The sequence below is a fragment of the Apium graveolens genome, chromosome 3, assembly GCF_009905375.1.
Source record: "Apium graveolens cultivar Ventura chromosome 3, ASM990537v1, whole genome shotgun sequence".
Classification (NCBI taxonomy): Eukaryota; Viridiplantae; Streptophyta; class Magnoliopsida; order Apiales; family Apiaceae; genus Apium; species Apium graveolens.
In genome coordinates, this window is record NC_133649.1 from 111,305,021 (window position 1) to 111,327,909 (window position 22,889).

Consider the following 22,889-nt stretch of genomic DNA (forward strand, 5'->3'; position numbering starts at 1 on the left):
CCTTGGTACCAGCATCTGAAGTTTCCTAAAGGGCCTGTTGAATAGCCATTAGTTGTTTGACCAAAGACACCACAAATTGTCCTGGTGTAGATTCCTTTGCCCATGCCCATTCAGGTAAACTTAAAGCAGAACTTGGGCCTTCAGCTCCCCCTAAGTTCATGCTTCCATCCAAAGAACCAGAGTCATCATCATTAGAATTTACTCCAAATTCTTCAGATGGCTCTCCAGCTTGAGAAGGCATCCTGTGAACAACAGCTTTATCTCTTTGAAGAGATTCTGTGGTGTGCACTAAATTCAAAGTCTGCTCTGCCTCCACATTGCCCTGAGCAGCCAACAATTGATAGGTTGACACAGGATGAGTAAAAGTGTCAGCATCCAAGGAAATGTTATCAATTTCAGCTTTGTAATGTTGCTGAAATTGTCTTCCCTTTTCAGCATCATCCACAATCATTGACTCACTAGCAATGGCTGGATCCACCCTTATTTCTCCTGTACCTGCCTTTCTCTCATAATCTCTCTTTTGTTGCATCAGGGTCTCACCCTAGCTCCCCACCCTCACACCCTCACCTTCACCTTCTAAGGTGGGACTCCTCTCACTCACTTTTTCCAATCCTGAATGAATGGATTGCTGGGATTCACTCTTTTCCTCTCCTTTTGCCTGGGAGCAACCCAGCCTCTCACTCAAAGCACTCTCTTCTCTCAGTCCTAAGAGTGACTGTATTACCACTAAATCTTCTGCACTAGAAATAATTGAAATTTGAAGTTGTGCAGAGACACTCAACGGATAAGTGATATCCATCGGGTGAGTGGTAAAGCTATCCGACGGATAACTGCTGTTAAGCTTATCCGTCGGGATACAATCACTACTCGACGGATGAGCAATATCCATCGAGAGAGTAGAAATGAATGAGGTGGGAAGAGAAACTATTGTTGACTCTGTGTTGATTGAAGTTATTTGAGACACAGATGTCACAATAGTATCTGAAAGAATTGGCAAGTGAGCCAACAAATCATCTAAAAGATGATGCTCACTTGTACTAGATTTTGGCTTCCCCAACAGAGTTAAAGAAGGGGAATCAGGAATTGAAGTGTTTATCATATTCACTTCCAGAGAGTTTGTTGGTGAGTATGGTGTTTCAGAGGCTTCTATTATAAGAGATTTTGGCTGTGACTCCACATTTATTGGAGCCACATCAATCTGAATTTGAGAAAGTACAGGGACTGTGTCTTTAGCACCAGTTTGCACTGTGTGTGTGCCCTGTGCATCCCCAGTTGTTTTGGATTTCTTCTTTCTTGTGTAAGTTTGGGGTGAGCTTGTGTCCCTAACCCTTTTGGCCTGTGCTCTTGGCTGAGATCTTTGTTCAATAGCCACATCCTTTTGGGTGGATGCAGCTAGAAGTGAACTTTTGTCCTTTTTAACCACTACAGTTTGTTGGGAAACTGCAGTGTGGCTAGGCTGGGATTCACTGAACTCTCCAACCTTATCCTTGGGGTTTCTTTGATGTTCACCCCTTTCCTCACCTAACTGACCCTCCTTCACACTCCCCTCTTTGGCTTTGGTAGATTTTTCAACTGGTACCTTTTGAGAGATACCAGAGGGGGTTTTCTTTGACTTGGATTTAGAAATTGTAGTTGATTTGGCAGCTTTGGTAGGCAACTGTTTGGTCATTGTCACAGTTACCATAGCTACTCCTGAACTCAAAGAAATTGAGGAGATTGGAATAGTTGAGGGTATGGATGAACTTACCTCACTTACCTGAGGTGTCTGCATTACAAAAAAGTAGAACATTGGTACATCCCTATTATGGTTGGCTCTGTTCAAATCTGCAATAATTCTTCTCTCTTGAACCCAACAAGCTAATTTGTTGTTTGGGTTCTCAAGTACAATCTCTTGACAAAGATGGTTAGCCAATATCATGAAAAATCTCGCATAATATAAATTCTTTCCCCTTTTGGCTAACTCACCTAGTTTAAAACCTAACTCATACAATACAAGGTCACTGAAATTGTAAAATTTATCTGTAACTAGCATGTATAGCATGTTAAGCATGGAAATGTTCACAGAATCAAAATTACTGATTTTTCCAGAGAAAACTTTAGTCACAACATCACACATGAAACTCCATTCCTTCCTAAGACCTAATCTTCTAATCTCACATAGCTTATTAGTAGGAAGTGCATAATGCATGGAATTAAGCATGTTGATAATATCAGTGTCAGTATGTGGTGAAGTCACATTATCATCAGGAATTTTGAAACATGCTTTTATCACATCACTATTGATACAGAACTCATTACCTTTAATAGTTAGAGTGATGGTTTTGTCAGTAGAGTTGTAGATTGCAGTGGTCCACATCTCTTCAACAACTTCACAGTAAACTGTGGGTGATTCAAGCATGGCATAACTTAACTTGCAGTTCTTCACGAAGTCCATCATCTTGTGATAGTCTTCTGATTGCTGAATACCCTTATTGACCAAAGCAGTGAAGTTGTTCTTCTCATAAATAAACCCAGTCTGAGACATGATCTTTACTACAGGTGCCATTATTAGAGAATGAAAGCTTGAAGAGAAAGAGGATATTTGCTTGAGAGAGAATAAAATAAAAGCAGTTGAATTTGAGAATGATAAAAGAAAATAATTGGAATGAAATAAGCTTTTATACTCCCTCAAAAACAACGGATGAAAATAATAAAGAAAAGTAAATTACCCAATAGAAATTGCCTAAATTAGCCGTTTAAAAATAAACTGTAAAAATTCCACCCATTATCCGTCGTGTAATGCTTACAAACTGTAAGTATACTCGATGGATAATGTTCAGGGAATTAACGGTTAAGATTTAGACACTTCGACGGATGAGGATGAACTGTTATCCGTCGAGTTTTAAAAGATTCCAGAAAAGTAATTGATTTTAATTTGCACATAGTACATCGATGGATGACTCAACTCGATGGATAATGGTCATCCGTCGAGATGCAAATTTTGACTTAGCCAAAATTTCACTCATGACTAAAAACCTGTTAGATTTCTGGCTACATATCAACTTGCAAAATAACTCAGACAGATTCAAGAGTAATTAAGCATACCTAACTCACTTACCAACCTAGAAAAGGTGGATTCATCCAGTGGCTTGGTAAATATATCTGCAAGTTGCTTCTCACTTGGAACAAAATGTAACTCTACAGTACCATTCATTACATGTTCCCTTATGAAATGGTACTTGATGTTTATGTGCTTTGTCCTTGAATGTTGCACTGGATTTTCAGTGATGGCAATTGCACTTGTGTTATCACAGAAAATAGGAATCCTCTCAACTTGCAAACCATAGTCTAGCAATTGATTTTTCATCCATAAAATCTGTGCACAGCAACTGCCAGCAACAATATATTCAGCTTCAGCTGTAGAAATAGAAACTGAATTTTGCTTTTTACTGAACCAGGACACAAGCTTGTTTCCTAGAAATTGACAAGTTCCTGTTGTGCTTTTTCTGTCAATTCTGCAACCTGCATAATCTGCATCTGAATAACCAGTTAGATCAAAACCAGAATCTCTAGGATACCAAATGCCAAGTTTTGGTGTTCCCTTGAGATATCTGAAAATTCTCTTAATAGCTATCAAGTGAGACTCTCTAGGATCAGCCTGAAATCTAGCACATAAACATGTAGCAAACATTATATCTGGCCTACTAGCTGTTAAGTACAGAAGTGAGCCAACCATGCCTCCATAGCTTGAAATATCCACAGACTTTTCAGTAGTGTTTAATTCAAGTTTAGTGGCAGTGGCCATGGGAGTTTTTGCAGATGTGCAATTCATTAGATCAAACTTCTTTAAAAGATCAAAAATATATTTAGTTTGACTAATGAATATTCCATTACTAACTTGTTTAACTTGTAAACCAAGAAAGTAGGTTAGTTCTCCCATCATGCTCATTTCATACTTACTTTGCATCAGTTTGGCAAACTTTTTACAAAGTTTCTCATCTGTAGAGCAAAAAATAATGTCATCTACATAAATTTGGACAAGTATGCTAGAGCCATTAACATTTCTGAAAAATAAATTTTTATCTACAGTACCTCTTGTGAAGTGATTTTCCAAAAGGAACTTTGATAAAGTGTCATACCAGGCTCTAGGTGCTTGCTTCAGTCCATAAAGTGCTTTCAATAGATAATAGACATACTCTGGGAAATTTGGATCTTCAAAGCCAGGAGGTTGACTAACATACACTTCTTCCTCCAAATCCCCATTCAGAAAGGCACTTTTGACATCCATTTGATAGACCTTGAAATTGGCATGGGCTGCATAGGCTAAGAAAATTCTGATGGCTTCAAGTCTTGCAACAGGAACAAATGTTTCATCAAAATCTATTCCCTCTTGCTGGCAATAGCCCTTAGCAACCAATCTGGCTTTGTTCTTTACTACTATGCCATTTTCATCCATCTTGTTTCTGAATACCCATTTGGTGTCTATTGGATTCTTTCCTTTAGGCTTGGGTACCAGCTTTCAGACTTTATTCCTTTCAAATTGGTTTAGCTCCTCCTGCATAGCTAAAATCCAATCAGGATCTAACAGGGCTTCTTCTACCTTCTTTGGTTCTTCCTTTGACAAGAAGGCTGCTGTATAGACATTCTTCTTGAGTTGCTCTCCTGGTTTGAACTCTAGAAGAAACATCACCAATAATCAGTTCAAAGGGGTGATCTTTTGTCCATTTCCTTGGTTGAGGTAGATTAGCTCTAGATGAAGAGACCTCAATGTTGTCTTGATGTGTGATTGAGTTATGATTGCTAGAAACTCCCCCTGAGTTTGTGAATCTTTGATTTGAGAAAGGGGTACTTTCTATGGGTGACCTTCCTTGATTTCCTGCTCCTTTAGATAACCCGACAGATGGTGAATTTTGAGTACCGACGGATGAGGCAGGTTGTCTTCCGACGGATAACACAGATTGCCTTCCGACGGATGAATCATTATGTAACTCGACAGATGTTGAGTTATGTGCTTCATTGGTGGTAGATTTGTCTACATTATCCTTAGACACTGTTTCTTGATCACTCTCATCATCACTTTCATCACTGACCATCTCAACATTTTTGAATTTGAGGCTCTCATGGTAATCTCCATCTTTTAGTCCTTCAATCTTTTTATCATCAAACACAACATGTATAGATTGGACAACAATGTTGGTTCTTAGATTGTAGACTCTATATGCTTTACCAGCAGCATATCCAACAAAAATTCCTTCATCTGCTCTAGCATCAAACTTCCCATTTTGATCAGTTTGATTTCTCAGAATATAGCATTTACAGCCAAAGACATGAAGAAAGTTTAGAGTTGGCTTCTTGTTCTTGGACAATTGATAAGGTGTCAAGCATCTTGCTTGATTAATCAGAGAGATGTTCTGAGTGTAGCATGCAGTGTTTACAGCTTCAGCCCAGAAATATGTTGGTAATTTTGATTCTTCAAGCATTGTCCTTGCAGCTTCAATAAGAGATCTATTCTTTCTTTCCACTACTCCATTCTGTTGTGGAGTCCTTGCTGCTAAAAACTCATGCAAGATCCCATTTTCTTCACAAAATGCTCTCATGACATGGTTCTTGAACTCAGTTCCATTGCCACTCCTGATTCTACTTACTTTGAAATCAGGATGATTGTTAACTTGCCTTATGTGATTGATGATGATTTCACTAGCCTCATCTTTAGACTTTAGGAAATATGTCCAAGAGAACTTTGAGAAATCATCTACAATTACTAGGCAAAATCTTTTCTTTGAAATTGAAAATACATTGACCGGTCCAAAAAAATCCATGTGAAGCAGTTGCAGAGGCTCTTCAATTGCTGAATCAAGTTTCTTCCTGAATGATGCTTTGATCTGCTTCCCTTTTTGGCAGGCATCACACAGTCCATCCTTTGTAAACTCCACTAGAGGAATGCCTCTAACTAGCTCTTTCTTTACCAGCTCATTCATGGTCTTGAAGTTTAAATGGGATAGCTTCTTGTGCCATAGCCAACTTTCATCTTGACTTGCTTTACTGAGAAGACAAGTTACGGATTCTGCTTTAGTTGAGTTGAAGTCAGCTAGATACACATTTCCTCTTCTCACACCAGTGAGAACCACTTTGTTGTTTTAATTGTTAGTCACAACACAGGCTTCTTTGTTGAAGGTTACTGAGTTGCCTTTGTCACAAAGCTGGCTGATATTCAACAGATTGTGTTTGAGACCATCGACTAAGGCAACCTCTTCAATGATGACATTGTCCTTTGAAATCAAGCCATATCCCACAGTATAACCTTTGCTGTCATATCCAAAAGTAATACTTGGGCTAGCTCTCTCCTTAAACTCTGTGAGCAGGGTAGAATCACCAGTCATGTGTCTTGAACAACCACTATCCAAGTACCAAAGATTCTTTCTATTTCCCTGCACACATCAAAATCAAATCAAGTTGATTTTGGTACCCAAGTTTCCTTGGGTCCTGCCTTGTTAGCTTTCTTCTTCTGTTTCTTAGGTCTTATCTTATTTGACTTAGGAATTTCAGATTCTTCCTTAGTCAATTGGGTTGTACTTTTCAAACCACTAAATGCAACAGAATTATCATGCATGTTATGGCTAACAGGAAATTGCATGCTTGGTGTAAACATGTTATTCCAGTAAGGCATGCTAAATGGCATTTGAGGCATATTGTATGCAGCATAGTATGAATTAGGTGCAAATGGCATATTAGCAAACTGTGCATTCATATTCTGTGTAGGCATACCATTAACAGGCATGGGAGGCATGGCATTCATGTTAGGAAATTGAGGCTGAACAGACATGGGAGTAGGCATGGCAGATTTGCAATTGACAGACAAATGATTTACACTACCACACTTGACACAGATTTTTCTGGGAGCATATTTATCAGGTGTGTAGTTATTGTGTTTGTTAATCCCTACTTTACCATTCCTAATGTTTTTCTTTTTAGTCTCTATTTTTACCTCTATCTTCTCAAGTCTGTCACTTAACTGTTTGACAGTCATGTGACCAACATTAGCCTTTTTCCCTTTCTTAGCTTGACTTGAATCTCCTGAAATACAGTTCTTGGAAACAGACCCATACTTTTCATTTAGCTTGATTAATTTGGCTTTGCTAAAGGGTTTGCTTACAGCCGACGGATGAGGATTTTTATCATTCGACGGATAACACTTTTTGTTATCCGACGGATAGTCCTCATCATCCGTCGAGTCTACATCTATCAGCAACCCATCTACCAAAATAGGTTCTAGTTTCTACTTATTCTTTTTCCAGGCTTCATCACAAAAAGACTCAATTCCTTGAACCTTGGTGATTTGAGCATGAACATCTCTGGATGTTTTCCATGCTTTAATCACCTCTTGTTCACGATCCAGCTGCTTCTTCAAAATTTCTTCCTTTCTCAAGGACTCAGTTAATTCCTCCTTGGCAATCTTACACTCAATTTTTAATTTCTCAAACTCAACATATTGAGACTCAAGCACATTATTCCTCTCACTTAAAAACAAGTTGTTTTCTTTGATTTTAGCATTTTCTTTAGTGAGAGACTTAAGCGTAACACGCAAATGATACAATTCTGTAGACATGTCATTTAATGCATCATTACACTCAACTTTAGATAAATATGCAACGTTTGTAGTGATTACCTGATTGCTTGAGGAACTTGTCTCTGTTTCATCAGACTTGGCCATAAGGGCTAGATTGACATAGCTGACATCTTCATCTTCATCCAAACCATCAGCTGCCCAGTCATTCTCTTGTGTAATAAAAGCCCTTTCCTTTTGTTTGAGTAGATCAAAGTATTTTTGCTTGTAATCTACAGACTCAAACCTTTTCTTACTGGAATTTGACTTTCTACACTCATTTGCAAAATACCCTGCCAAGCCACATTTGAAACATTTGAATTTTGACTTATCCACCATGTTTCTATTTGGCTTGGCTGCTCCAAAGTTCTTTTTGAACTTGAGCTTGGAAAATCTTCTTGAAAGGAATGCTATGTGCTCATCAATGTCCTCCATGTCATCATGGCTCAATCAATCTTCACTTTTTGCAGCTAGCCCCTTACCCTTGCTTTAACAGACCTTTGAAGTTGATTCCACAGCTTCCATCTCTACTTCTTTCTCCTTTTCCAGATCAGCAACTAGTGCAATAGATCCTCCTTTCTTCTTTCCTCTCTCCATTCTTTCATCCTGCTCTATCTCAAGCTCATAGGTTTTCAGAATGCCATACAGTCTCTCTAAAGTAAACTCCTTATAATCTTGTGAGTTTCTCAATGAGACTGTCATTGGTTTCCATTCCTTTGGAAGAGATCTGAGAAATTTCAGATTGGAGTCTTTAGTCTGATAGACTCTTCCATGCAACTTAAGAGCATTTAGTAGTTTTTGGAATCTACTAAAAATGTCAGTGAGTGACTCACTTTCTTCATTATGAAAATGCTCATATTGCTGAATCAGGAGCTGCATTTTATTTTCTCTAACTTGCTCAGTGCCATCACAAATTATCTGTATTGTGTCCCAAACTTCCTTGGCAGTTTTGCAGTTGATGATGTTATCAAACATGTCTGCATCAACACCATTGAACAAAATGTTCATGGCCTTTTTATCTTTCCTGACTTGTTCAATGTCAGGATCAGACCATTCATGCCTTGGCTTTGGAACAGATGGCTCGTTTCCTGTAGCAGCTCTCATTGGAACATGAGGGCCTCTTTCTATGCAGTCCACATAGGCCTCATCTTGAGAAAGCATATGAAGATGCATCTTTACCTTCCAATGATGGTAATTATCTTTATCAAGAAAAGGAATCTTGACTCCAACATCTTTCTTGTTCATCTTGCTGAATTATTTTGATCTTTAAACTCTTTGTAGATTAAGAGCTTGCTCTGATACCAATTGTTAGTCCCTTAACAATATAGCAAGAATTACAGAAGGGGGGTTGAATGGAATTCTTGAACCTTTTTCTTGAAATAAAAATGTTCAACTCAATTATAGATTTATTTGTTTTGATTAGCACAATGCGGAATGTAAACTTAAATGAATCAAAACATAAGTAATTAAAAACAAGAGTCTTTAAAAACTTTCTGGTGGATTTAAACAATTCCACCAGAGATATATATAATATATCGAGAGGACTCTGTATGTAGAAATGCTCACAGCTGCTTACAAATGGAACTGCTGAGAATACAGGAAAAGCTAAAGATTATGCTTACAAAGATTTCTCTGTTTTTGTGTTTCTCAGCTATCTCGGGTTCTGTATCTATTTGCTACTCTCTTGGTTTATATAATACCAAGATTACAAAGTCAAAAAGACTGAACAAATATAAAATCTAACAGTCTTAATCTTTGCTGCTTTTCGTCCTCTATTACCCAGTTAATGGGCTTCCACAATGGTTTGTATACAACTCGACGGCTGTGTGTCAGCTTTCACTGTTCAACTGATGTTTGAATTCTTGATATGATCATTCGTCGACTTTCAGATCATCCGTCGATGACTTAATTGATCATCCGTCGACTGCTATGTTAAATATCCGTTGATAGTCATTTGATCATCCGTCGAAGGCTTTGTTAATCATCCGTCGGTAGCTATTTTGGCACTTGACTTCATTTCACTTATACAGAATTACAAGACATTACTTATGTACAATTAATTAACCTATTCTGCATATCTAGTTAAAGTCAACATGACTTATATGCTACTACAGATTCTATACAAAGGTGCATATATCACTGTGCTACAAACTTATTATTACATAAGCTACTCACTCGATGGATAATAAATTACTCATCCGTCGGGACTATAATGAGTTATCTGTCAGGACTATAATTCTTATCCGTCGAGTGCTACATTATTTCACTAAGTACAATCTACTTGGATGTTTTGTTTAAGTGATCATCAAGTACACAACATATTCACAACACCGTCCTTTCACCCTCCATTAACTCTATTTGACCAAAAAAATGACCAATAAAACCTTGCATGCAAAAGCTTGCTATTAGTGGATGAAGGATAAAATAGTAAACTCAAACTCCAATACCATTTGGTGAGGCAAAAACTAAGTAAAACACTCATCTCACATCATTTTCTTTTCCACCAACACATCACTCCACTCTCTCTTCTCCCTACTCCCTCTCGGCCGCACCTAAACCTCCCCCACCCTTCTCATTTTTCTTCCTCATTTCTTCATTTTCTTAACACCTTTCAACTCATCTAAGCAAGGGACATTTACACTTAGTGCTACATCTTCATTTAAGGTTAGTTTCTTAGTTGCATGTGGCTAAAGCCAAGGGTCTAACTTTGATTATTTTGAATCTAGAGTTGAACCTAATGTGGCTCATAAAACTTGAGCAAGAGATGGTCTTGATGAAGTGTTTTCTCAAGCATTCGGCAATGACTCCCAAGGAGCCGAATGGATTTTGTTGTTTGTGTGATAGTTTTGTTTGTTTTCAAAAAGAAAGAGACTTTGCATGTGGCTTTTAAAGAACTTGTGATCTTTTAAAAATGTATTTTACAAAGTTTCTATCCTTGCATGCTATGATTTTTATGATAAAAGTAGAAATTAGTACTTGCATGTCATGATATAAGTGATATTTCGGACGAATATGTTATGTGATTTAAATTTGAGTTTTTGTGCAAATAATGCCATGATTTTTGCTCTGAAATGCTAGTATGCTATGTCCTTGATAAGTCATGATCAAATTTTGTAGCCATCATGTAGATACCATGTATTTTTGGTTCAGAAATTTGCTTAAAATTTGCATAAGTAAAATATGCTCTTCTATGCTCTCTGTTTTTACCTCGGTAAATGGCTTATATGGCTAGGTTTATGCTCGTATTTTTCCATAAAATAATAGTTAATAGAGTTGTGTACACTATAGGATAGATTTTTGGCTTGCATGTTGGTTTTGGTATTAAAATGGGAGTTAAGGTGGATGGAGGTACATTAGGCTGTTTATAACAGAAATTTTCACCATAAGTATATGCTGTTTTAGGTGAGTTTAGTGAGGCCTTTCTAGGCCTGAGTTTACTGGAGTTAGGAATTGAGTTTTACTTGAGTCCAGTGGCTTTGATTCAATGAAAAACTTGCATTTAGGTAGGTTCACACACACATTTACGAGAGTAACTCAGAACAGGGCAAGACTACGTAAACTTGAACTTTGGTCGATTATAACCATGCCATAGGCTAGGCCTTTACGGGGCCTTGGATTAAATAAGAATAATATATCCTTAGGAAGCTTAAATAACCTTTAGAATTAAAAATTGAGTAAGAAAAGTGAGTTTTATGTAAGTAAAAACAGAGCAGAGTGAATTCGAGGGAGGCTGGGCAGTGTCAACTTTGAGCAGAGGCCTAGAGAAGCCTTGGTGAGGTTTTGCCATGAAACCAAGTCTGAGAGTTAGGTTTAGATCTTAAGATTCCATGAGAATTGGTTTTGTTAGAAGGCCCCATATAAAGGTCAATATTTCTGCCAAAGAGCGCGGGTAGTACAAACTGGTGCTAGCCGGAAACCTTAGTGTGAGTATTGATTTTTGTAAACCTATAGGAGTGAGGCCTCTGAGTCTCACCAACTTTAGAAGTTAGTTTAGAGTCTTAAAAACCTTTAGGAAGTGGTTTTGAGTAAAGGCACAAGGTGGAGACATCCCATTTCCACCAAGACACCCGAGAGCACCCTTAGAATGACATTAGGAAACTTTAGCGGTATTAATCATAATTGGGACTTTGTGGTGAAGTGTCCGAGTATTGCACATCATCTTTAGGTTTAATTTAAGGTCGATAATAGTCTTATGTGTTACTTGCTTATGTGCTTGGGTATTTAGGTGATATTATAATATAAATAACTAGTAGTATATGCCATGCCGTTATGTGATTATGTGACTATGTGGATTACTTGAATTGTATATGATTAAGTTATGTGTGTTCTTATAATCATAAGTTCTTGCGTAATATTAGTTATGATAAGGGTAAAAGTTAGTCTAGGAGCTTATAGACTTATAAGGTGTTAAAAGGTAAATAGTAATAAAGTTAATATAATGTGTAGGTTCCGAAGCGAAGGGGAAGATTCGTGCCGTCAAGATCGAATAATCTTAGAACTACTGGAAGGCAAGTTACTTACCTCCTTATGCTTATAATTGTTGCAAATATACATACTTTTTCGTTAATGCGTAGTTGTGATAATCACCATGTCATTAACTAATTCAAATACTACCGTTAATAACTCTTAATCTTGTTAGTACCTTACCTTCAAAACATCCCTTATCCATTAGACCGTGAATACTAAACTCTCTACCAAATTCCCTAAAGCGAACCTCATTAGTGAACTTGAATTCTCTTGTTACAATTCCATTAATGTGATACCAAATCTTTCCCCGACATCCATGTTATAAATCATTAAAAATAAAATAAATGTTTTCTTGACTTAGTGGATTGGACTAGACGCAAGTCCTTTTCACACTTATTGATAGGCTCAGATATAGCCTAGGGATCCCATTATATTTGAGAACCCAGCACGGTTCGGGATTACTTCGCGGCTGATCACCGGCTGTAATCCGTAGCGTCCTAAAATAAATTTTGATGATTTGATATTTAATTGATTATAACATGTTGTCCGATGCCATGATACCATATGCCATGTTTCAGTTGATATATTTCTACCATGTCTTTATATTAAAACTTCATGCTTCTTATTGTCATTTTTACAAGCATCTATAACATCTTGATTCATGAACCCGTGATTTTTTTTGATAATGCCTTGTATAGTAGAACTGATAGTACTTGCTGAGCATTTTAGCTCATTTTCTTGTATTTAACCCTGTTCTACAGCTAGAAATCAAGGTTCGTACCAAGAAAACCGCCCGTAAGTCAACCGGTAGGCAGGGTGAAGATCTTTTGAGGGCGCAGGTAGAATATATAGATTAGGCGAAATCCACCGGTTTGTAATTGTGGTATCAGTTAGATGGGCTGTTCCAAACTCCGAACTTGTAAAGATCTTGGGATTGTTAATATTTTGGTTGGGTTTGTAATCGTATTATTGTCATCTTTTGGACTTATAAGTTTGTAATATAATTATGGTTCGTATTTATTTAGAGTGTGTGTGTTGTTGGTTTGGGGTGTGAAAGTGGTGGTTTGTACCAGATGGCAGTGGAGTAGTGGTGGTGGATGAGGCATTGGTATGTTTTTAAGACTCTAATTTCAGCGCCAGTGTTTTGTTTCCGGAGATTTAATAAAAGTTGTATTATAGTGGCCGGCTCTCACTAGACTGAAGTGAACATGCCATTTTTTAAGCCTACCACTGTACTTGTGATCCAAAATTTTTGATGGGATTTTATATTTCCAAGCCCGATACCAGGGGTGGCAATTTGGCTCCAAACCCACCCAATTCGGTCCAGATTTTGGGTTCATGGATCAACAGAAAATAATAATTTGAAATATGAATGGTGTTGGGTATTGATCAAATATTTAATTTTAAATATGGGTTGAAATCCATGATATCCATTATCTGACCCATATACTGAGATGGGAGTAGGAATGAGTATCCACCCCGCCCCGCTCGAGTCCGATTCGATTTCCGCTCCGTTCAGATAGGGGATTCAGGAAATTTTTCGGGAAATTTTTTGGGGATGAGACAGGGAACAGGGAGAATTTTATAATAAATTTGGGGATCAGGACGGGGTCGGGAATTAATGTTTCTCCAACCAGATCCCCGACCCTGATTGTGTATATGAATAAAAATAAAATATTTATATATAGTTTACTAAATTAATTATTAAAAATAGGTAGAATTTATAATATTATTAGAATTTCAAATAATCTATGATTTATTGATTAATTTTTTACATTATAATATGATATAATATATTTTTATGATTTAAAATTTGTTATTTATTTATATATAAATCAATTTTAATATTATTTGATGTTAAAATATGAGATAATATTAATATATTTGTAAATTACAGATTAATATATTTTTTATAAGAAATATAATATATAATATTATATAATTATTTTATTAATTTAAAAACAAATTCAACAAATTCCCGCAGAGATTCATGTTCCCCGTTCGGGGCGGGGATCGGGAAGGAAAAGAATTCCCGTTCGCGGTTCAGGATGAGTTCAGGGATAAATATACAATTCAGGGATCGGAGGCGAGGATACCATTCCCCGACCCCGAAGTACGCCTGTGCCCATCCTAGATGGAAGCAATAGTAGATTACACATCATAATGAATCAGTTTACCCCCAAACTTATCCCGACGCGACAGTAGTAATATAGTATGTTATTGTCTCCACCGGTCCCATTGATTTCTTTTTGAAATTCACGGCATAATCTTTATATTCGATTATATGACTAATAGAACAAATAGGACAATCTCTTTTATAAATGGGTCGGACCCCTGTAGCGAATGTGACAGACTATGGAACATACTCAACTAATTCTGCATAATGTAGATTAGTGAAATATAAAGCAGTAATAAGAAAATTAAATAATACAAAACACCAAGACGTTTTCACTTAGTTCGACCCCTACTCATAGTCTATTGCCTGCATCCAAGTCCACATGCGAACTAGCATTGAAAATGTATTATATCAACTTCAATAAAGAACTTACAATCTTTCTTGATTACAAACAAATAGCCACGAAAGATTCTTTTTCTCTAGCACACTTGCTCCACCTAACCCACTGGCTACCTTTGATTAATAATTTGAAATCAAATTCTTGCCACAACCCAGCACAAGTTGATAAAAACACGAAACGAACAATGATAAAGATTTACAACTCAAACTATCTTCTTGTTTGACTGGATATTCAAGATATATAAACAAGAGTGATTTTCAGAATGAATAGACGTGTGAGCATTAGTCTTGAATATGAAAACAACAAGAGTTGCATATATAGGTAAAAAAGTAACAAGTTTTGATTTTCAAACACAAGATAAGATAAGGTTGTTAAAACTAATTATTTGAAAATGATTTGAATAAGTGTTTATAGACAACTTGTTAGTTTGTTTTAGAAGAGATAAACCTTAAAGATGATAAGTTTTGAAAAGTTCAAATATGTTTATCTCGAAAGATTTGTTTTAAAAATTATCTTAATTTACCCGGTCAAATTGAAATTACAACAAATTCTATCACCTAAAATAACCATGTTTCATAATATGCATTCTCGGACATCTTGATATGTTCATCATCAGAAACCCGTATGTCCAACACTTTTTTATTTTTTACTTTTTTACTTGAAATTGAAAGTGACTTATGTTAAAAGAATCCATGTGATTCTTTGGCAGTTAGCGATATTTTATGGATTAAGTCCATCCACTTTAGATAATGTGCAATATTGTTCAATATTATAATTGGAATATTTACCGGTAATTAAGTCGGGGAATTGTTGTCTAAGATGATTTGAAGAAGAATTAACCAAGTACATATATAAATATAAGATTAATTAATTATCATTGTAGTTATAAGAATTAATTAATTATCATTGTAGCAAAACTTTTTTGTTTTTTATGAGTAAATGTCACAACGAAAATAAGAAATTGTTAATTATTAATATTCAGTTAAATTTATTTATTAAAACAAATTTTGACAAACACTTACATCAAAGTATGTATTAATGTCTCTAGTCTAGAAATATAATTTATATGGAAATAAAGAAAAAAAATAATATAATATATTCATTTTATTACATTAAAAAATTGTGAGAAAAATAGGTTACCCGTATTTTGACTTGGATCCATTACAATCTGAACCAATCTTAACTTATATTTTAATTAAGTATGGGTAAAATATAGTTTTGGGTCACAACCCAATCCAAGTCCATATTTATCGATCCAAAACCAACCCAAATCCGTATTTTTCCACCCCTACATAAATTCGATACAAATTACAAAACGCCGATGGGAATGGGATTTAAGCTCAGAATTGAGTAACGAATGTTTATGTAAAACCCGATGTCCGTGTAAAAAATGACTAATGTCTTCGTGACTGATGTTAAATGTATTTTTTCATAGACATCGATTTTTATCTGATGTCAAAGACAGACTTTCACAATGGTTCTGGAAAACTTCTGATGTCTAATTCATATTTTTGTTGTATAACTGAGTGTTGTCAAGTTAAGAATTACAATATTAGGACGATTAGGCATGTTTAAACCTATAGCACACAAGTTATTTATAAGAATTAACATCAATTCTAGATTAAAAACCGATGTCTGTTACTTTAATTGACATCGAGTTTTATATAATATGATGTCAAATGTCATATTAGACATCAGTTATATATATGTAACCGTTGTTAAAAACCTATTTTAACATCATTTTTAATATAACCAATGTTAATTTTAAAAAATAGACATCAGTTGTTTATTCTTGAATTGATGTTATTGCCCTTTTTACATGTGCTGATATCCCTATATTAACATCGAATATTAGACAATGCATTAACCACGATACTGAAAAAACTTAATTCTCAAAACTCAACCAATACATATATATTATTATCCAATTGATTTAAGATCAATTAATTCTCAATGTGTACAACTAAACTCATATACATCAATCATTATAAACAAACTATTCCCGTGATAAGTACAACTAATCTCAATGTGTAAAATCAACCATATTCCTATTACTCAAGTCAACCTGTTTGATGCGGGCTAGTCTTCTTGGTCTTCTTGTTCTTGACCAATGACAATAACTGTAATACCCAGGATATCGCGTATAATTATTTTATCAATAAATGATTATTACGTGATTTCTGGTGTATTATCTATTGATTGATATTAATATTTAGATGTATATATGTGATAAAATGTGAGTGTGTTAATTTTAAAATGTCCAGAATAAAATATAGATAGTTGTGATATTTTTCTAATAATTTTTGGATCGTTATATGATTTTGAAATAAATTACAGATTTAATAATTATTTTCTGAATAATTACAAAATAATTTTATAAAACTGGGAATCATTCAACTTCAACTGTTTTTACGTTTTTACAACCTGAAACTCTTCGGAAAACTTAACCTAATCTAATCATTTTGAACATTTTCCGTGTTTTAACTTTTTCAATCCGGATTACGGTTTGACCCGTACGCGTCCCGGCGTACAATTTTCGATACGATAATCATTTCGATGAATCAACCAAACCCGTATTCTCGAAAGATGGGATATTATTACATTATTTTCGTATAAAGTATTTTATAAGATGCCCAGTTTGGATAATTATCCAATACGGGTATCAAAATGGGTCATTTATGCAGTTACTTAGCGGCTAAGTAACTTATTTATCGATACAATACGATCCTACACAAACCAATATTCCATAAATATAAATAGCCCTTTGCTTATTTCATTTTATTCATATAATCAAAATCAGACAGTAAAATCCAGTGAAATACAGAGAAAACCCTAATTAAATGTTGCGTTCTTCATAATCAAACTTATAAATAAAGGTGTTATCGAATTCGGAATCGAGCGTACAATATATCAAATCGAAGCTCTCGAAAAGCTCTTTCGGAATCAATCATCACCTTTGGTGCATAAATCAAGGTTTTGATCTTATTTAATTATTTTATTTCAAATTATTTATTGATTAAAATATGAATTTTTGTTCTTGATGTTGTTGATATGATTTGATGGCTTAATCTTGTAGATAATTTTATCCTAGTCATTTTGGTATATTATATGATGAGTTTGGAGTTCAATAACATATATAAATTGAGGTTTGATTCTTAGATTATTAAATTAGGGTTTAACTCGTTTGAATGTTCTTAATCAAATTTGGGACTTTTAATTTCGTTGATTCTGGGCTTAATTGAATGGTATCAGCTTATAGATAGTTCGAAAACAAGTCGATTCATGTAATTAACTTCTCTGTTGGAAGCCGGAATCGACTCGCCGCAAAAGCTCAAAGCTTCGCCGGCGTTAATGGTGATTTCGCCGGACTTCCACTTCTAAAGATGTTTTGCTACAGGTTCGGCCATATCCAGACTTCTGTTATGATTTTAAACAAAACCCCGTTAAAACACGAGCAAAATCACGAAGTTTCGAGGGAAATCGGAGCTCGCCGGAAATTTTCCCCGGCCGCCAAATTCTGCAGTTCATCCGGCCGGGTTATGGGTCTCTTCCCGACCCGTTTTTCGAATTAACAGACCCGGTTTTGATCTGTAAAAACCAAATCTGATTATTTAAAACTTGTTTCTAATTTTTTTTAAAAATAAATCAAAAATCTAATTTCTTTTATTTAGAAATTTATTTTAATTATTAATTTAATTCCAAAATGTTTATTTAATTGTTTTAAATTCAGAAAATTGTTTTTAATTAATTATTTATTTAAAAGTAAATCTGATTTATTTTATTAATTAATTTTAATTAGTTTTTAATTATTTTAATTAATTAATTAATTAATCTGATATTAATAGATTAAATAATTTAATTAATTATTAATTAATTTTAATTAATTTAATAATTAGATTTAATTATTTATTTGATTTAAAAATTTCAAAAAATAATTTCGAGCTTTAAAATATTATTTTAAATTATTTTCAAGGTTTGATAATTATTATTAAATTATTTTAAAGTCAGATTCGGGTGTTCGAACCCTATTAATCAATTAGGAAATGATTCGGAGACCCATTTTAATTCCGAAAAATATTTAAAAATTCGTATTAAATATTTGGAAAATTATTTTAACCCCGAATCTTCTTCGAATAATTATTTTAATTGAATATATTAGGTGCTACATGTTATATGTGATCTGATTGATATATAATATGACTATCTGTGCATTGTTTGACGGTTTTTATCATAACTTTCAATCCGTACGTCGGATTTGGGTGAAACGAAGAGTAGATAGAAGCTTGTAATGTGTGGAATAAAATGAGAATTAGTATTGATGCATACATGTAATGTTTAACAGAGGAAGCGAGACGTAGAAAGGGAAAGCAAGTAGTCAGTGAGTGGGAACCAATTGACAAGTACGAGTAAAGTAAAAGTGAATTGATAAGGCAAATGTTTCTGCTTTTTCTTGTGATGTATTGCAAGCCCCTTTGAACTCTCTTCATTATGCCATTCCAAATAGTTCTTGTTCTATATTGCAAGTACTTTGAAGTACTTAACCCTAAACCCTGATTCTTATTGATCTTGAGCCGTAAGTAAACCATTGATTGCTGAATTCTTGAATACGAACCACATATTTATACGATACTACTCCACAAATACATATCTACCACATAATGATTCTTGACATGAGATTGCTTAACATACCAACCCTTATGTCTTGTATAACAGAAGACCAATCCTTGTAACCCTTGAACCCTTGGTCTTCTACTTTCTGATTCTTTCCTTGATTGAAAGCCAATCTTTATGATTTCCCCGTTAAACCTTCATGGAATTGTGAGTCACCCAATGCTTCGAGATAAATGTTGTTTATGATTCATCTTATTGATTTACGTTGTTTATCATATTGTTATTCTAGAATTATATTATTTTTAAATATGGACCAGATTCGTGGTCGGACCAGATTCGTGGTCGGACCAGATTCGTGGTCGGACCAGATTCGTGATCATAGTAGGCTAATGTGTGCCTTGGATCCAGTATATAGAGCAAAGCTGGGAGCCTTTCTCGGGGTTAGTGCTTGACTGATCAGCAGCCTAACCTTGGTTTTTAAAATGAGTGAATATCCAATTATAATCATTGCTTATCAGAAACTTGCTTTCTTATATCATTTTAATTGATCATTGTTAATCTCAGTGACTGTCATTATGACTTGCTGAGCTAGTTAGCTCACTCTTGCAAATCTGTTTATATTCTTTTCCAGTGAAAAAGGAAACTGGTGGTAGCGAGGATCCCTAGACAAGCGTGCGAGCTAAGTATTCAGGTTGAAATGGGATAAGCTAGAAGATGATGTTTGGCTTAGTTTGTGTTGATAGTTTGTAATAAAGTTTACTTACGTTGTAAGATAAATAAACTGGGATTTGGAACGATTGTAATATAAATAAGGTTGTAGCTTGTGCACATACTTTAAACTCCTTTGATCCGTGGATAATGATAAGTACGGTCATTACATATATATTATTATATTCATAAACAAGTTTAAATATGGCGTATGTGTGTATTGTGGACCCCAAACTTCTGACCCGGGTCTGGAGGGCGCCACATGTTTGGTATCAGAGCCACAGTTTAAAGTTCACTGCCACAATCCTAGATTGTCAAGAATGGGTAGAGGGTTAAGATTAGAATTAATAAATAGAAAATAGAACGTTGAGAGGTTGAGTATGACTAAATGGTAGGTCTTAGAATGATTCGTGATGAGACTCGAGATTCTTATCTAGCAGCATAATTTTCAGATAGCGGCGATGGCAGAATCTTTTATCTCGATATCATCTGATCATTCGGAACCTTCTGTCGGAGGATCGTTATCTGATCTATGCCCTGCTCTTCCACCAGCGACAACTATAATACTAGTTGTGACAGCTGCATCGCTGCAAGCTATTCCACTTCCTGGTGTGAGACCACCTATTTGAGGACCCCCACCTGCTGATTCTAACTCTACCGGACATTTGGTAGCGGGTGCATCTTTCCAGTTTAATCCACACCCTATTCTTTACCATAAGTATAAGGCTCTTCTTATGGAGCGAGAAGCCCTGTTGGCACAGATCCAAGAGCTACAACATATTATCAGGACTATAGATGTTGACAGGAAACTGAAGGAGCTTCGGAATGAGATTCAGGTGACCCGGAGGATACTTGAGGCTAGACTTCATGGAGCTACCTGTGAGTGTGCAGCCCCAGATGCTCTTATGGGGTGGGCCAGAGAGGTATTGGAGGATTTTGATAGGCTTGGTGGACCAAAGTTTCGTTGAATTTAAATGACGAAATTGATGCGACAACTGATATATGTATAATAATGTGTGATATGTATTATCAGACTTTTAGTGGATAAATAAATAAACTAGACTTGCTGAATAATGGATAGGCATGTTGTACGCTTGTACCACCAAACTTTGATATATATATATATATATATATATATCAGTACCTTTCCTTTTCCAGTATTATCATTACTATACTATACCTATTTTATTTTATTACACCGGTTATAAACTCCTGTGATAACATTCCATAATTGTTTACATTCTATAAAGAAACATGCAATTTACTTAGTTCAACGATTGAAAATGTTTTCAAAAAGAGATATTTCTGTCTTACAAAAACTTTTCATAAAAAGGGTTTTGTTATAAAGGCTAAATAAGTTGTTTGATTCTTTATAGAAAATGCCTCCCAGAAGAAATACCCTATCTACCAACCAGAACGAAGAAACCAACAACAACAACAATACCCAAGAAAACAATAACTAGAATACCAATCTTGGTCCCATAGACCCAACTGTAGCCCAGATTCTTCTGATCTTGGCCTAACAGACAGTTCACCTGACTCAACAACAGCAGAGGCAGACTAATCCTCAGGTAACCTTTAAGACCTTTCAGGCGGTGAATCCACCATAATTTAAAGGTTCTGTAGATCCTATTGAGGCAAGAGTCTGGTTGAAGAAAATTGTAATATCCGGGATATATCGTGTAATTATTTTGCTAATAAATAATCATTATATGTGTTCAGTATCTATTTTGTGAATTATTTGTTAAGTGTTAAATGTGTTTGGATGTTTAAAAATAATATTAATTGAGTATTTTAAATTTATATGTCCAAAATAAAATATAGATAATTGTCATATCTTCCTAGTTTTTTTATGTTGATTTATGATTTTATAGGAAATATATGGATTTTATAAAATCTTTTCCCGAGTATTTAAAAACTATTTTATATAAACGGGAACCAACCGACGCCATCCTTTTTACGTTTTTATAACCCGAAACTCTTCCGAGAACTCCTTCCTAACCTAATTGCAATATTCCGAGCATTTTCCATGTTTCGACTTTTTCGATCCGGCGTACGGTTTGTCCTGCGCGGGTCCCGACACAACATTTTTGATACATTATTCATTCCGGTAAATCAATAAAACTCGTATTTTCGATAAAGGGGATCTTTTTATTAAACTATCACAATTATCACCTCGTAATACGTGTAACCAGGCGCTGAGACCAAGACCGCAGTACAAATTGTACTGATTTGGATATTTATCCCGAAAACCGATACCGTTTGGATCAGTTTTTATAAATAAACGTACCATTTTGTATCTGGAATGATCCAACGGGATACTAATTTTCCGTAAATATAAATAGCCTTTATCGTAATTTATTCCGTATCAAAAATCATTTGCAGTCAGTAATTATATAATTTTCCAGAGAAAATACTTATATTCATATAATCTTCTGAAAATCAAACCAACTTTTGAAGGTGTTATTGATCTTTGTTTGGAAAGCTCGAGTAACCAAATTGAAGGTCTTGAAGAGCTCTACCAGAATCTGTGATCCATACACCTGCAGAATCAAAGGTTTATTTTCTGGAAATTTATTTATTTTCGAATTATTTTTATTAAAAATATGAATTTTTGTTCGGATGATTGTTTGAATGATTTGATGATTGCATGTTGTAGAGCTTGTTTTCCTGATGATTTTCATATGTCATATGACTGATTTGGAGTTCAATAACATGTTCAAAATTGAGTTTAATCTTCGAATTTTAAAATTAGGGTTTATAACCCGTATGAATGTTTTTAATTGAAATTTGGGGCTTTTTGATTGAGGGATTATTAGCTGTTGTGTTATAGTGGGTTGTGTTCCTTATGAAATTTGCAATCGATTAGTATATAGCTCGTTAACAGAGGATGTCTGAATCGAAGGGAGTTGTGTTTTGAAGTTTTCGTCGATTCACCGGAAACCGACGATGTTCTTGGCCATTTTCCGTCCAGGACAGGGTTTATTGATGTGATTTGATTGCAT